The sequence below is a fragment of the Leuciscus leuciscus genome (assembly GCF_965113295.1).
Source record: "Leuciscus leuciscus genome assembly, chromosome: 21".
Taxonomy (NCBI): domain Eukaryota; kingdom Metazoa; phylum Chordata; class Actinopteri; order Cypriniformes; family Leuciscidae; genus Leuciscus; species Leuciscus leuciscus.
In genome coordinates this window covers 3,060,628-3,077,161 of record NC_138745.1, presented here as the reverse complement: position 1 = coordinate 3,077,161, position 16,534 = coordinate 3,060,628, and the positions used below count along the sequence as shown (strand labels likewise).

The window sequence follows — 16,534 nt, the reverse complement described above, 5'->3', positions numbered from 1 at the left end:
AAAAACTACTCAAACACTGGGTTGTTACGTCTGACCTAAGATCTGGGTAACACAAAAACTACTCAAACACTGGGTTGTTACGTCTGACCTAAGATCTGGGTAACACAATAACTACCCAAACACTGGTTGTTACGTCTGACCTAAGATCTGGGTAACACAATAACTACCCAAACACTGGGTTGTTTCGTCTGACCCAGGATCTGGGTAACACAAAAACTACTCAAACACTGGGTTGTTACGTCTGACCCAGGATCTGGGTAACACAAAAACTACTCAAACACTGGGTTGTTACGTCTGACCCAGGATCTGGGTAACACAAAAAACTACTCAAACACTGGGTTGTTACGTCTGACCCAGGATCTGGGTAACACAAAAACTACTCAAACACTGGGTTGTTACGTCTGACCCAGGATCTGGGTAACACAAAAACTATACTCAAACACTGGGTTGTTACGTCTGACCCAGGATCTGGGTAACACAAAAACTACTCAAACACTGGGTTGTTACGTCTGACCCAGGATCTGGGTAACACAAAAACTACTCAAAACACTGGGTTGTTACGTCTGATCCAGGATCTGGACAACACAAAAAACTACTCAAACACTGGGTTGTTACGTCTGATCCAGGATCTGGGTAACACAATAACTACCCAAACACTGGGTTGTTACGTCTGACCTAAGATCTGGGTAACACAATAACTACTCAAACACTGGGTTGTTACGTCTGACCCAGGATCTGGACAACACAAAAACTACTCAAACACTGGGTTGTTACGTCTGACCTAAGATCTGGGTAACACAATAACTACCCAAACACTGGGTTGTTACGTCTGACCTAAGATCTGGGTAACACAATAACTACCCAAACACGGGGTTGTTTCGTCTGACCCAGGATCTGGGTAACACAAAAACTACTCAAACACTGGGTTGTTACGTCTGATCCAGGATCTGGGTAACACAAAAACTACTCAAACACTGGGTTGTTACGTCTGACCCAGGATCTGGACAACACAAAAACTACTCAAACACTGGGTTGTTACGTCTGACCCAGGATCTGGGTTACACAAAAACTACCCAAACATTAATTAGTTTTAAAGTTTTTCCCAGACTTTTAGTTTAGATGTTCTCAGGGCACAGTGCAAAAGGACTCAAATAATCAATAATTAAATCTTGCCTTTATTATTTTAAAGATCAGTTTATCAGTTGTTGCAGCTTTGATGAGAATTAATAGAAATCTTTGAATTTCATTATAGCATCTCATATTATTATCAGTGTTGGAAAACCTGTGGTAACTTGGCACCATGATGGGTGTTTTCCTCTCGTCATGCATTAATCGTGAAGAGGTCTGTCTGCAGGCCTCCTGAGAGATGATCTCGATCTAAGCGCATATAGAGTTGATCCACACATTCTAATGAGTGTGTTATACGCTCTCATTACACTGTCACACATAATGATGAGTGAGAAAACCAGACCACATTTACACACACACATTCTGTCCCCTTACACTAAACCTACCCATCAAACAAAACTTTCTGCATTTTTACATTTAAAAAAAAAAACCTATAATTACTTTAGTTTTCATACCAGATTTACAAATGAGGATGTCCCCAAATGGAGGTTTTTGGAGATTTTGGTCAATTCTGGGTACAAATTTGTTCCCAAAATATAGTTAAGTTACACACTCACACGTGCACACACACACACACACACACACACACACACACACACACACACACACACACACACCACCAGTCCTTTAATATCATCAGTTTGCTGACTCTGAGATTAAGGCTAATAAAGTCATGGTCAGTCTTGTTTTATTAATCTGGTGTATTTTCTGTATGTTCCTTCATTGCAGCTGGTGACGAACACACAGACAAACAACTGCGCTGTCATCTTCAGTGCCAAGGACAAACTCTTGACATTAAACCGCCTTCATCACAGTGCTGAAACACAGTAAAGTTTCCTGAAAAAGCTCCTCCTCTGCTAAACAGCGGGACACCATGATGACGCGGGTCATAATATGATGGTGTTCGGTGGCGATGCATCATCATAACCCTGCTGTCACACTGAGCACAAACTCACATCATACAGCAAGACAGTTCAATTCAGCAACAAACCGAAACTGCAAGAGCAGCACGAGGCCACACATTACCGTGATTTTACCGTGGTAAGAGGTGTTCTGAGGAACAATGCAAAGTATGCTTTAAAACGGTGGAAACGGCAGTATGATGCACAACACTAGTGTTCAATATATCATATCATATTGAACATATAGTATTAATGACAACCTTTGTTGCACCGATTTAAAAATTCTGGCTAATGTGATATGACAATTTTATGCTATGCTCAAAAAATTATGTATGGCCAAAAATATATATATATAAGTCAAGTCAAGTCAAGTCAAGTTTATTTGTATAGCGCTTTTCACAATACAGATTGTATCAAAGCAGCTTCACAGTATTAAATTAAAATAATACAACAAAGTTTGTTTCTAAAATACTGTATATACAGGATATCAAATCAATTATTGCTGTCAAATCAATTAGATTAATTGCAGCTAATCACATAACATAAAAGTTTGTGTATGTATGTATGCATGCATGCATGTATGCATGTATGCATGCATTTTTATACACATATATATATATATATATATATATACACACAAACACACACACACACACACATACACACAGACATATACATTCAGAAGTCTCTTATGCTTATCAATGCTGCATTTATTTGATAAATATATGTATTTTTTAAAACTGTAATATTGTGAAATATTATTACAGTTTAAAATAACTGTATTCTGTGTGAATATATAGTAAAGTGTAATTTATTCCTGTGATCAAAGCTGAATTTTCAGCATCATTACTCCAGTCTTCAGTGTCACATGATCCTTCAGAAATCATTTTAATATGATGATCAAGAATCATTTAATATTATAAAACAGTTGTGAAATTTTTTTCCAGGATTCTTTGATAAATAGAAAGTTCAAAAGAACAGTGTTTATTTGAAATAGAATCTTTTGTAACATTATAAATGTCTTTACTGTCACTTTTGATCAATTTAAAGCATCCTTGCTGAATAAAAGTATTAATTTCTTTAATTTCTTTCCAAAAAACAAAAACAAAAACAAAATCTTACTGACCCCAAACTTTTGACCTGTATAGTGTTTAATATCAAAAGTAATTAAAAGTTGCATTTTCACTTGAAACATTTGTTGTGTTGAGCCATTTCAATTACTTTTGTTTGTTTAATTTATTGCAAACAGCTGAAAGTCTGTAAATTGTGCCAATAAACCTGATTTGCAATGGGATGGGATGGGGTTGGGATGGGATGGGATGGGATGGGGATTTCTGGGATTACTGCAATTAATTAAAAAAATTATAATTTTGCAATAGCCTCAAACCCGGATCAACCAATTAGAACGAGTCAGAAACTCATTATTATAATGCATCGCAGTCCTAGTTCCACTTCATGTGATGATAAACTGATCATAGCTTTAGTAAAGGTGGAGGGAAGAATCATTGCATTCCCTGAAGTTGCTGATACTCTCAGCTCAAGGTGTGCATTGTTAACACGTCCGGATAAGGAAGAGGTCCCTAGACACTTGTTAGTTTGTGTCATAAATAGGGAGGACGGTGTAGACATCATGTGAACACCTACACTTCTTCCCTTCCCAGCAAATTAGATCCGGTGAGAAGAGATGCTTATGTAAGGGCTCGATTCTGAATCCACTTTGTCATCACATTTGCATAGGGACACGGCCAAAGCCTTCAAGACAAACACTCGTGTAAACGAGCCACTTTTAGACTTGGAGCGTGATTAAAACGGATCCACGTTATAAACAGCCTCCAGAGAAAATCTGCAAACAGAACGACGAGCTGATTTAATTTCCGCGTATTTCAAATTAAGCACACGAGTGGATTTTGAATATTCATCAGCATTATTATTAGACGCAAAGCACAAGTGTACGCTTTTACATGCATCTGGGCGCTTTGCATGAGGAAAGACTAGCCAGATGAACATGATTAAATCACAAACCAATGCTTTGTTTGGTCTGTCAGTCAGTGTCTGTAGGGAATGGTTTAGTCTGTTCAGTTTCAGCTCAGCAGGTGATATTACATTCAATACTGACATTGTCAGGCTCATGTTTTTAATAATCGTTTTGCCTCTATCTGTCACCATACAGGTTGATTGATTGGTGAAATGAGAGCCATTATAACTAAACATCATCATGAGACCGGACTGATAGAAACAGTGAAAGTGAGCAGAGGATGATGCTTTTGTAGTCTATTATCCTTGTACAATGCAAAATCCCCAGTGTTAAATTAACACAGTGTACGTGTGTGTCCAACTACAGGGTGTCATAGTTTATCTTGCCGCAACAAACGTGCTTTATAAACACAGAGTTGGAGAAGTCAGAGAAAAACTAGCCTAATATTAAAAACTAAAGGCTCAAAGAGCCCAACTAAAGCAAACACTGATCATCATAATGGCGACTTGAAACAAAACGTTCCATAAAACATTACCATCTAAACTTCTGTTAAATCTAAATAAGAACGTGTGTAGATGTATGGCAATAATAATTGCAATAATGTGTAATGGCTAGAAGTCAGTTGTAGTTCAGGGGCTCTATCTTACACCCAGCGCAATTGACTTTGTACACGACGCATGTATCATTTCTATTTTGCACCCGACACACAGCGGACCTTTCCCTCCACAGACGCACGTCAGTAAATTAGGGAATGAACTTGCGCTCCCGGGGGCGGTTCAGCGAAAAGAGGCGGCGTGTTCCGGCGCAAACGTTCCCTGGTGCTATTTTGCAGTTTCAGAAAACAATTCCGCCACTGACTTTAGACTAGGTTTCTCCTGGTCAGTGGCGGAATTGTTTTCTGAACAATGCGCGTTCAGAGGCTATTTTAAGGGTGCACGCTTGGCCATAATGTAGCGTGTGCACAAAGCACACACACTTTGCTTCTCTCATCTACTCACAGATGCAGCAGTTTTCATTTTTGCACATGTACATTATTACAAGGAAAAATATTAACACACGAGGGAAATCATTGTGGTGTCCATGAAGATGTGAAAAATAGGCATAAATCTAGCTTACACATTTACCCAAATTATCATACACCTGTTTAACCGAAGCTAATCTGGGTGTGTTTCTCCATCCCCAATGTCACTTCTCTGTGTTTTACGGCCCTGACGAGAACGTCGGTCTCCTCGGCTGTGAACCGCTCCTGGCGTGCGTCTGGCAAATCCGCCGTTATAATAGCAATCCGCCATGGAACAAGCGCACCTGCTCTTAAAGGGAATGTGAGATGATGCTCTGATTGGTTTATTTCACGTTACGCCCAAACCACACCTATGAGTAATGAAGCTACTTCAGACCAACACATTTTAGATTTGCGTCGGGAGCAAGAGTCATTTATCCCGCCGGTATAATAGCAACAGCGCCCGAGACCCGCCCACAAAGTTACTTGCGTTTCGCGTTTGATACTTGCGTTTCAGATCGTTAAAATAGGGCCCATAGTGTTTCTCTTTTTTTCTGTTCTTCTTGTTTCTCTTTCCGTCAGTGATTCTGCTTATTAACATTAGGTGTCACCACTAATGGCCAATCATCTCTTAATCACTTAATTATCTCATTCTGTCGTTATCAACATAGTTCAGTGTTTCCTGAAACCATAGTTCCTACAAACATTCACAAACTGCATTGCAAAGCCGTGTTGGAACCCACAGTTGAATCAAACATCTGTAAATAAAGCACAACAACGGATAATAAAAGAGCGAAGTTATCTTCAAATGCCATGTTACAGCAAAAATATGACATTCATTTGATCTCAAACTGATTAATTAGCAGAAGACACCAAAACTACATCAACATGAGAGATGTTCTGAAGCACAACGCAAAATATGCTTTATCATTCATCAATTATGGATGCAATAATATTCTGGATGATGTAATAAAATTATAATTATTTTAATGTTATGTCTAAAAAACAATAAATGGCCAAGATTAAAAGTATTTAGGCCTACTATTTTGTCTCAATAATTGTCACAATTATATATATACACAGTACTGTGCAAAAGTCTTAGGCATGTTAGTATTTTCTATAAAAAATAAAAATAAAATAAAAATTTAATTGGTTTTAAAGTCAGTAATTTATATATCTTGATGTATTGCGTCAGAAGGAAATATAGTTTACATTTCTAAACATTCCTTTTGCCATTAATTGTAATAATCCAGTGAGATTTTTGTATGCACAAGGAGTCTGACAACATTATTTTATAATGTAAAGCCAAACAATGGATAACAAAACAGTGAAGTAATCTTCAAATGCCATGTTACAACAAAAATATGACATTAATATATATATATATATATATAGTATATATATAATCAGTCCTGGTTTGTCGGTCATAGTCTTTGCATATGTGTTCCCTGTCTGGATTATGTTCCCATTCCCTGTTTAAATCATCTTTTAGGCAAAATAATAGGTACAAATAATTTTAAAATTGCCAATTTTTTGGTTTTATATAAATTAGATAGGCCTGCTATTTTGTCTCAATGATTGAGATAATTGAGATAATATATAGATAATATAGATTTAAATAGATATAGATACAGATATATAGATATATAGAAATATATAGATACTATATCTACTATTTTAGTTAAGCAGAGAGTTACGTCCTCGTCCAGGAAACACAGGAAGGTCAAGTTTATCTACATCAAACTATTCTAACCCTCATAAAATGATTAATGTCACTGAATAATATTCAATAATCCATTAGCACAATAACGTTCATCTTTTGCAGAAAGGTGACTGAATCCATTAAATGAAGAAGGCCTTGATAATATAGTTAAATGCTCCACATATAATGAGAATAAGTGTGTTAAGGATAAAGGATTCTTTTAAAGAGTGACTAAGACGGATTCACTCAGGGATAAAAAAGCTTATATAATCAGTGGCCGGATTACACTGGAGAAAATCCACAGATTTGAAGACTTACATTTTTAAGTATAATCAAACTGACTGTGCATGTAATTTTTTACTCATATTTTCAGGTCATTTAAATAACATTGAACTGAGCTAATAAATCCAGTTGAATCTCATATAACTAACTTTGAAGTAATGGAAAAAATATTTTTTTTTTAATTTGAAGTATAATATTTTATGTACATTTTTAAGTATAATCAAATTGGCTGTACAAATCATTTCAACTCATTTAAATTATATTAAATTGACTTCAAAAGTTGAATCTCATTTTACTTAAATGAAGTAGAAATTGCTTAAATTCTTGAATTATTGATATATATATATATATATATATAGTGCCCTCCACAATTAATGGCACCCCTGGTAAATATGATCAAAACTGGCTGTAAAAAATAAATTTGCAACGTTTATCCTTTTGATCTTTCATTCAAAAAATGTGCAAAATTCTAACCTTTCATTGAAGTAAAAGAATTGAAAGTGGGGGGGAAAATCACATTATGAAATAAATGTTTTTCTCCAAAACACGTTGGCCACAATTATTGGCACCCTTAGAATTTTTTAAAAGTAAAATATCTCTGAAGTATATTCCCATTAATATTTACCTTTTTTAGTACACCAGGGGGACTAGGAACATGAAACTGTCCAGCTATGACTTCGTGTTTCACAGGAGTTTAAATATGAGGAAACACAAAGGCCAAATCCCCTTAATCATCCATCACAATGAGTAAAACCACAGAATATATTTCTGATGCGCAGCAAAAGATTGTTGGCCATCACAAAATAGAAAGTGGCTGTAAGACAATAGCTAAAGAATTGAAAATCCCCATTTTGACCATCAGGGCAATAATTAAGAAGTTATAATCAACTAAATATGTTATGAATCTGCCAGGAAGAGGACGTGTGTCTATATTATCTTAATGCACAGTGAGGATAATGGTTTGAGTGGCCAAAGACTCTCCAAGGGTCACAGATGGAGAATTGCAGAGATTAGTTGAGTCTTGGGGTCAGAAAGCCAAAAAAAAAAAAAAAAAAAAAAAAAAAAAAACTACATCCCCACATGTTGTTTGGGAGGGTTTCAAGAAAAATGCTCCTCGCTCATCCAGAAACAAACTCCAGCAAATTTAATTGTCAGACACGACTGGATCTTCAGACGGCACAGGCTTCTTTGGTCATATGAAATTAAAAAAAGAGCTTTTTGCCAGCAAACACGCTAGATGGGTTTGGTGCACACAAGGATAAAAAGTACCCCATGTGTAAAATGTAATATACCATTGGATCTTTAATGTTGTGGGCATATTTTTCTGCTGGAGGTCCTGGAAATTCTTATTCAGATACATGGCATCGTGGATTCTATCAAATATCAACAGATAAAAAATCCAAACCGGGCGGCTTCTGCTAGAAGTCTTATAATGGGCCGTGGTTGGATCTTCCATTAAGACAACGATCCAAAACAAACATCAAAATCAACACAAAAATGTGTTAGGGAGCACAAAATGAAGCTTCTGCCATGATGTATTTATACACACATATACACATATACACACACATACTGTATACACACACACACACATACATACATAGTAAAACCTAATACTGAAAGTCACTAAACGAAATTAGTTAATTTAACTTATTTTTAAATAAAAAAGTTGATTTCACTTAATAAAAAATTTGATATTAACTCAAAACCTGCAATGTGTTAAGCAGAACTTATACTGAATAAGTTATGAATAACCTATTTGTTATTTTAACTCTAAAGATTTAATTTGAATTTAATTAATAGTTTTTTGTTTATGGTTGAAAATAAATACAAATATTAAAAGTAAATTAGAAACCAATTGTTTTTAATTTCTTTTAAATGATAATTTTTCCTATATATATATATATATATATATATATATATATAAGGCCTACTGTATATATAGTGGGTCTAATTGAAGAATTCCCGTATTCCTCACACATGCAGTGATGTGCAAAGATCACGCCGTCACTCCCATACACTCACACTGACATTACAGCGACAGGAGGCAGAGGTTCTGCTTTAATTACCTTCAGATCACCAGGAGACAGACACACATACACTATTAATGCAGCTCCGCTTCAGCCGGTCGTATAATATCTCAGATTAACTATCCCTATACGCACATATCTCACTCTAGCTTATTCAGTAGTATATCTAGTTTAAGGGACTTTTTCCTCATTCTTTGTTGCTCTCGCATTCAGAGCAGTGTTATTTCAGTATCATGTTTTCATTTTAATTTTAGTTAGAGTTTAGTGAAATACGTCTATAGGTTTTATTGATTTTTATTTCAGTTTTAGTTTTATTTAGTACATCAGGTTAAAGTGCTCCTATTATGATACAAGTTTGCATGCAAAAAACACGTTAATTTTCTCATAATACACACTGCAGCAACAGCTCTTTTCTCTCAGCGTCTGAAACGGTTCGATCAAAGATTCAGTCTCTCTAAACCCCGCCCCTCTGAGAGCTGCTCTGCTCTGATTGGTCAGAAACCAAACGCTCATTATCATATCTGAATCTCAGCTCTTGATCACAGTGATACGAACAGTAACGATGGCGTGGGTTTTACCGTATCAATCTCATCAAAGTAGATTTGCTTTGTCAGCAGAAAACAGCGTCTTCTCGACATGAACAACACGAACCAAACGCTTCCAGTCTCAGATAAACTACAGTGTTTGAGGGCGGAGCTAAGAGACACTGTCCAGCCAATCAAGACCAGAGGCGGGCATTATGCAAATTAGTTACACATCTACGCAGTTTAAAGCAGAATGACTGGAATTACTGACGACAGGCAGAACAGAATACAGATTCTCAATCACTCCATTTATCATGTACTTTGATCTTTGAAACTTTGCAGACCTTTTACATTCAAACAGCTGTATTACACACTACATGAAAGGTGATATCTGAAAAAGCTATAATAACCCTGAGTGGGTTTAAATCGGTTTAAGGCAGAACTAATAACGACATAACAGGGGAAAAAAAAACTACAAAAAAAATGAATAAAAATGCTCAAAAATGAGTGACAGAAATAAAATTGAAATCTAAGGTTTCATAGTTTATCATTTCATTCTTCAAAGAGATCTTCAGGAGAAAAGTAAAGCTTCTACCATCCATTTTCCATGTGTTAATATGTTTTGGGTGAATATATATATATAGGACTGGGCAATATATTTAATATTCACGATGATTTCCTGGCAATGTAAAGTTACGCAACATCATTAATATTATACTATGTGTGATGTGATTTTTATTTGCCCATTAAGTTTCCATAAGAGCATGTCATTACATTAGTTTCGCAACTCGTGAGCATGTGATGGCATTTTAATAGTAATAATTTAATAGCATCTCTGATATAAACTTAAGAGGCAAGAAATGTTAGAGTTGCTTAGTTCACTGGAAAGTAAAAAAGAAAGAGAAGAATCGATGCAACGGACATTGATTCATTTGCATAATTTTGGAAAGATTGTTTTATGTTTTTTAAATAAGTCTGACAACTATGAGATTTTTTAGCTATTTACATCATCGTTGCATCATCTGAACAAGAAAAATACACTGAAAAATAGCAACAGAAAAGTGTGAGTCACCGCATCGATCTTTCATTTGACTCATAGTTCAGTGTGTTCATATGAGCATGAGGGTTAAGTGCTTTGTTTCAGTTTTTCACAAGACTTCAGCATGATGAGCGTCACATATCCTGGTCATCTGCTGACTAACACTCGTTTGGCAAGAACTAAACAAGACTAATGATCTGTGTTTCACTCAAGATGCTTTAAAGCCCAGCCTGAGACGATGAACAGATGTCTCACTGACCACACACACACACACACACACTGCAGAGAAATGCAGTTATAGGGTGAATCTCCCTGCCACACACACGCACATGTGCACATTCACACTCACACATTCACACTCACTCACTCACTGATTCACACCCACTCACTCACTCACTGATTCACACCCCACTCTCACTCACTCACTCACTCACTGATTCACACCCCACTCTCACTCACTCACTGATTCACACCCCACTCTCACTCACTCACTGATTCACACCCCACTCTCTCTCACTCACTCACTCACTCACTCACTCACTCACTCACTCACTCACTCACTCACTCACTCACTCACTCACTCACTCACTCACTCACTCACACCCCACTCTCACTCACTCACTCACTCACTGATTCACACCCCACTCTCACTCACTCACTCACTCACTCACTCACTCACTCACTCACTCACTGATTCACACCCCACTCTCACTCACTCACTCACTCACTCACTCACTCACTCACTCACTCACTGATTCACACCCCACTCTCACACCCCACTCTCACTCACTCACTCACTGATTCACACCCCACTCTCACTCACTCACTCACTGATTCACACCCCACTCTCACTCACTCACTCACTGATTCACACCCCACTCTCACTCACTCACTCACTGATTCACACCCCACTCTCACTCACTCACTGATTCACACCCCACTCTCACTCACTCACTCACTCACTCACTCACTGATTCACACCCCACTCTCACTCACTCACTCACTCACTCACTCACTGATTCACACCCCACTCTCACTCACTCACTCACTCACTCACTGATTCACACCCCACTCTCACTCACTCACTCACTCACTCACTCACTCACTCACTGATTCACACCCCACTCTCACTCACTCACTCACTCACTCACTGATTCACACCCCACTCTCACTCACTCACTCACTCACTCACTCACTCACTGATTCACACCCCACTCTCACTCACTCACTCACTCACTGATTCACACCCCACTCTCACTCACTCACTCACTCACTCACTGATTCACACCCCACTCTCACTCACTCACTCACTGATTCACTGATTCACACCCCACTCTCACTCACTCACTCACTCACTCACTGATTCACACCCCACTCTCACTCACTCACTCACTGATTCACACCCCACTCTCACACACTCACTCACTGATTCACACCCCACTCTCACTCACTCACTCACTGATTCACACCCCACTCTCACTCACTCACTCACTGATTCACACCCCACTCTCACTCACTCACTCACTGATTCACACCCCACTCTCACTCACTCACTCACTCACTCACTGATTCACACCCCACTCTCACTCACTCACTCACTCACTCACTCACTGATTCACACCCCACTCTCACTCACTCACTCACTCACTCACTGATTCACACCCCACTCTCACACTCACTCACTCACTCACTGATTCACACCCCACTCTCACTCACTCACTCACTCACTCACTCACTGATTCACACCCCACTCTCACTCACTCACTCACTCACTCACTCACTCACTGATTCACACCCCACTCTCACTCACTCACTCACTCACTCACTGATTCACACCCCACTCTCACTCACTCACTCACTCACTCACTCACTCACTCACTCACTCACTGATTCACACCCCACTCTCACTCACTCACTCACTGATTCACACCCCACTCTCACTCACTGATTCACACCCCACTCTCACTCACTCACTCACTCACTGATTCACACCCCACTCTCACTCACTCACTCACTCACTGATTCACACCCCACTCTCACTCACTCACTCACTCACTCACTGATTCACACCCCACTCTCACTCACTCACTCACTCACTCACTGATTCACACCCCACTCTCACTCACTCACTCACTCACTCACTGATTCACACCCCACTCACTCACTCACTCACTGATTCACACCCCACTCTCACACTCACTCACTCACTGATTCACACCCCACTCTCACTCACTCACTCACTCACTCACTCACTGATTCACACCCCACTCTCACTCACTCACTCACTCACTCACTCACTCACTCACTGATTCACACCCCACTCTCACTCACTCACTCACTCACTCACTGATTCACACCCCACTCTCACTCACTCACTCACTCACTCACTGATTCACACCCCACTCTCACTCACTGATTCACACCCCACTCTCACTCACTCACTCACTGATTCACACCCCACTCTCACTCACTCACTCACTCACTGATTCACACCCCACTCTCACTCACTCACTCACTCACTGATTCACACCCCACTCTCACTCACTCACTCACTCACTCACTGATTCACACCCCACTCTCACTCACTCACTCACTCACTGATTCACACCCCACTCTCACTCACTCACTCACTCACTCACTCACTCACTCACTCACTCACTCACTCACTCACTCACTCACTCACTCACTCACTCACTCACTCACTCACTCACTCACTCACTCACTCACTCACTCACTCACTCACTCACTCACTCACTCACTCACTCACTCACACCCATTCTCTCTCACTCACTCACTCACTCACCTCACTCAACTCACTCAACTCACTCAACTCACTCAACTCACTCAACTCACTCAACTCACTCAACTCACTCAACTCACTCAACTCACTCAACTCACTCAACTCAACTCACTCACTCACTCACACATTGTTTCTCTGTTCTCTGGTTCACAGGGGTTTACTGCGAGTCACAGTGTGTGAACGGACACACTCATAATCAACCCTAACGACCTGCTGTGTTCACACGCTGACAGGTGCTTATTAATATTCATCACAAGCAAAACCAAAAAATAAACGCAAAAGCTGCCGGGTAAGTGCAGCTGTCACTCAAACTCTCAAAACCTGACAAAGCAACTTCTCATGAATATTCATCAGCACTCGGCAGTAAAACTCATAAAGAGCAGAGCAAATGTCTGGCGTGTATTTCCTGATTTCCTGCTTTATGTGCAATTAAAACAATTAATATAGACAGTTCATGTATTGAGGATACAATGTGAGCGTCTGAACGTACTTGTTGCTGTGCCGTTTGCTTAATCGTGTGCAAAACAGTGTAGTTGACCTTTTCAGCAGACCTTAAATGATTGATGAAATGACGTGCGTTGCATGCGGCACACTGGGTGTCTATCATTACATTTATATTTATTACATGTTACTTGCATAAGCAGGGCTCAGTGATAAGCATGGTCTTATTAATGAAATGAATATTACACATTTAAAAAAGTGATTTTTGCATAGATTTTGCAATCACGTTCTTATGAATGTATAGCTGTCTTGGAGTTGCATTACAGCTGTATAATTTCTTAGTATTATTGCATATTTTCTATTTAAAAAAAAAAAAAAAAATGGCAAAGCTAGGCTAGGCTAGGCTAGGCTAGGCTAGGTTAGGTTAGGTTAGATTAGATTAGGTAGATAAAGTTAGGTTAGGTTAGATAAAGTTAGGTTAGGATAGAATAGGTTAGATTGGGTTAGGTTAGATTAGGTTAGGTTAGGTTAGGTTAGGTTAGGTTAGGTTAGGTTAGGTTAGGTTAGGTTAGGTTAGGTTAGGTTAGGTTAGGTTAGGCTAGGCTAGGCTAGGCTAGGTTAGGTTAGGATAGGATAGGTTAGATTGGGTTAGGTTAGATTAGATTAGATTAGGTTAGGTTAGGTTAGGTTAGGTTGCATCTTTGAGTAATTAACCATTTCCCTCAAAGAGGTAATTATGTGTATCAAGGTCAGTATTGACTGTGTTCCACAACCAAAGGCAGAAAGAGCGAGTTACAAACACACACTGATAATTAACTCTCATTGCATTTGCAGGTTAATGGACTGACACACATTAAAGTGTTTGCAGTCAGAAGAACACGCACTAAAACACACATAAACACATGCATGTTAAATCCGACCAACGATACTGAACTAATGGTGAAGCAGTCAACACTGGACTGATGGGCATGTTGAGGCAGAGCAAGAGCAAAGAAACATGGATCTTTTATTCTGACTCTCCATTCTCCGTTTACTAGCCTGTCCGGAGAAACACAGCGGATGTTATCAGACTGACCTTGACATTAACACTAGATGTTTGAAAGACAAATCTGTCATCTGTGGAACGACAGAACCTGACAGATCAACGAGAGTCCTTGACTAAAACACAGGAAGAATCTTCTCCACATACACAGAAAACTCTTGTGCTTCTGCACTACAGTAAAACCTGATGAGGATTTAAAGGAATAGGACACTAAAAATGGTTCCCGGACACGTAGTGTTTTCTTTTGGGAAACAGTTAAAAAGGTAACTTCGGCTTTTATCTGACAATTGCCAGAAATCAAGTCATAATTGTGAGATATAAACTCGCAATTGCAGAAAAAGGTTACAAAGTTTACAATAAGGTTTTGTTTGTTTACATTATAGTTAAAGCTGCAGTCCGTAGTTTTTCCTCTTTGTCGCCATCTCTGTTCAAAATCTGCAATTGCAGTTATTCGCGGAATTATCAACTTTACGTGGGTTGTGCCTCGGCACAGAGCTGATCAATCCAGTGTTTTGAAGGAGCGTGCGGTATATTATTATATTAATAATAACTTTAATAATTATAATAATTTACAAAACAGCAGTTTTGATATATGTAATAATAATAAAAATTAAAAACAATTACAAAACAGTAGTTTTACTAGTTTTAATAATAATAATAATAATAATAATAATAATAATAATTAAATAGGTTTAATAATTATTAAAGCTTTTTTGGCAATAATAATAATAATAATAATAAAATATTAATAACAAAACAGTGGTTTCACTAGCTTTAATAATTAAAAAAACAATTACAAAACAGCAGTTTATTAGCTTTAATAATAATACATTTATTAATAATAATAATAATAATAATAATAATTTAATAACAACAACAATTAAAAACAATTGCGAAACTGCAGTTCCACAAGCTTTAAAGGATTAGTTCAATTTAACAAAAAAAAAATTGCTGATAATTTACTCACCCCGATGTCATCCAAGATATCCATGTCTTTCTTTCTTCAGTCGAAAAGAAATTAAGGTTAAGGAAAACATTCCAACGTTTTTCTCCACAGAATGGACTTCAATAGCAACCAACTATTCCAATGTTCAAAGAGGGTTCAAAGCTTATCCCGCGAAACGATCTGTCATTTTCACAAAAAATGTATATTATATATATACACTTTTTAACCACAAACGCCTGTCTTGTCGTCACGTTGGAAAGGTCACGAAAAAATACAAATAATACAAATAATAAATGAAAACAAAAATGTCGGACGATTTTGAAGTTGGAGGAGCAAATGAGATGACACTTTTCGCCCTTCCTTACCTTTTTGAACCGGAGTACACAGGCAAATAACTTAGATGACGTGACGCGTGACCTTTCCAACATGATGACATAATACGTGGCACATCTCAGAGATGGTACACGACGAGCATTTGTGGTTAAAAAGTATATATATTTAATTTTTATTTTTATTTATTTTTTTATGAAAATGACCGATCGTTCCGCTGGATAAGACTCTTATTTCTCGACTGGGATCGTGTCGAGACTTTGAAGCTGCATTGAGATGGACATTTGAACCTTCTTTGAACATTGGAATAGTTGGTTGCAATTGAAGTCCATTCTGTGTAGAAAAATCCTGGAATGTTTTCCTCAAAAACCTTAATTTCTTTTCGACTGATGA

General features: G+C 38.1%; 1 protein-coding gene across 1 annotated transcript in view; it reads right to left on the bottom strand.

Moving 5' to 3' along the window:
- rab26 (RAB26, member RAS oncogene family) overlaps positions 1 to 16,534 on the bottom strand; it is an 84,382-nt gene that overhangs the window by 47,978 nt on the left and 19,870 nt on the right. The window lies entirely within an intron of this gene.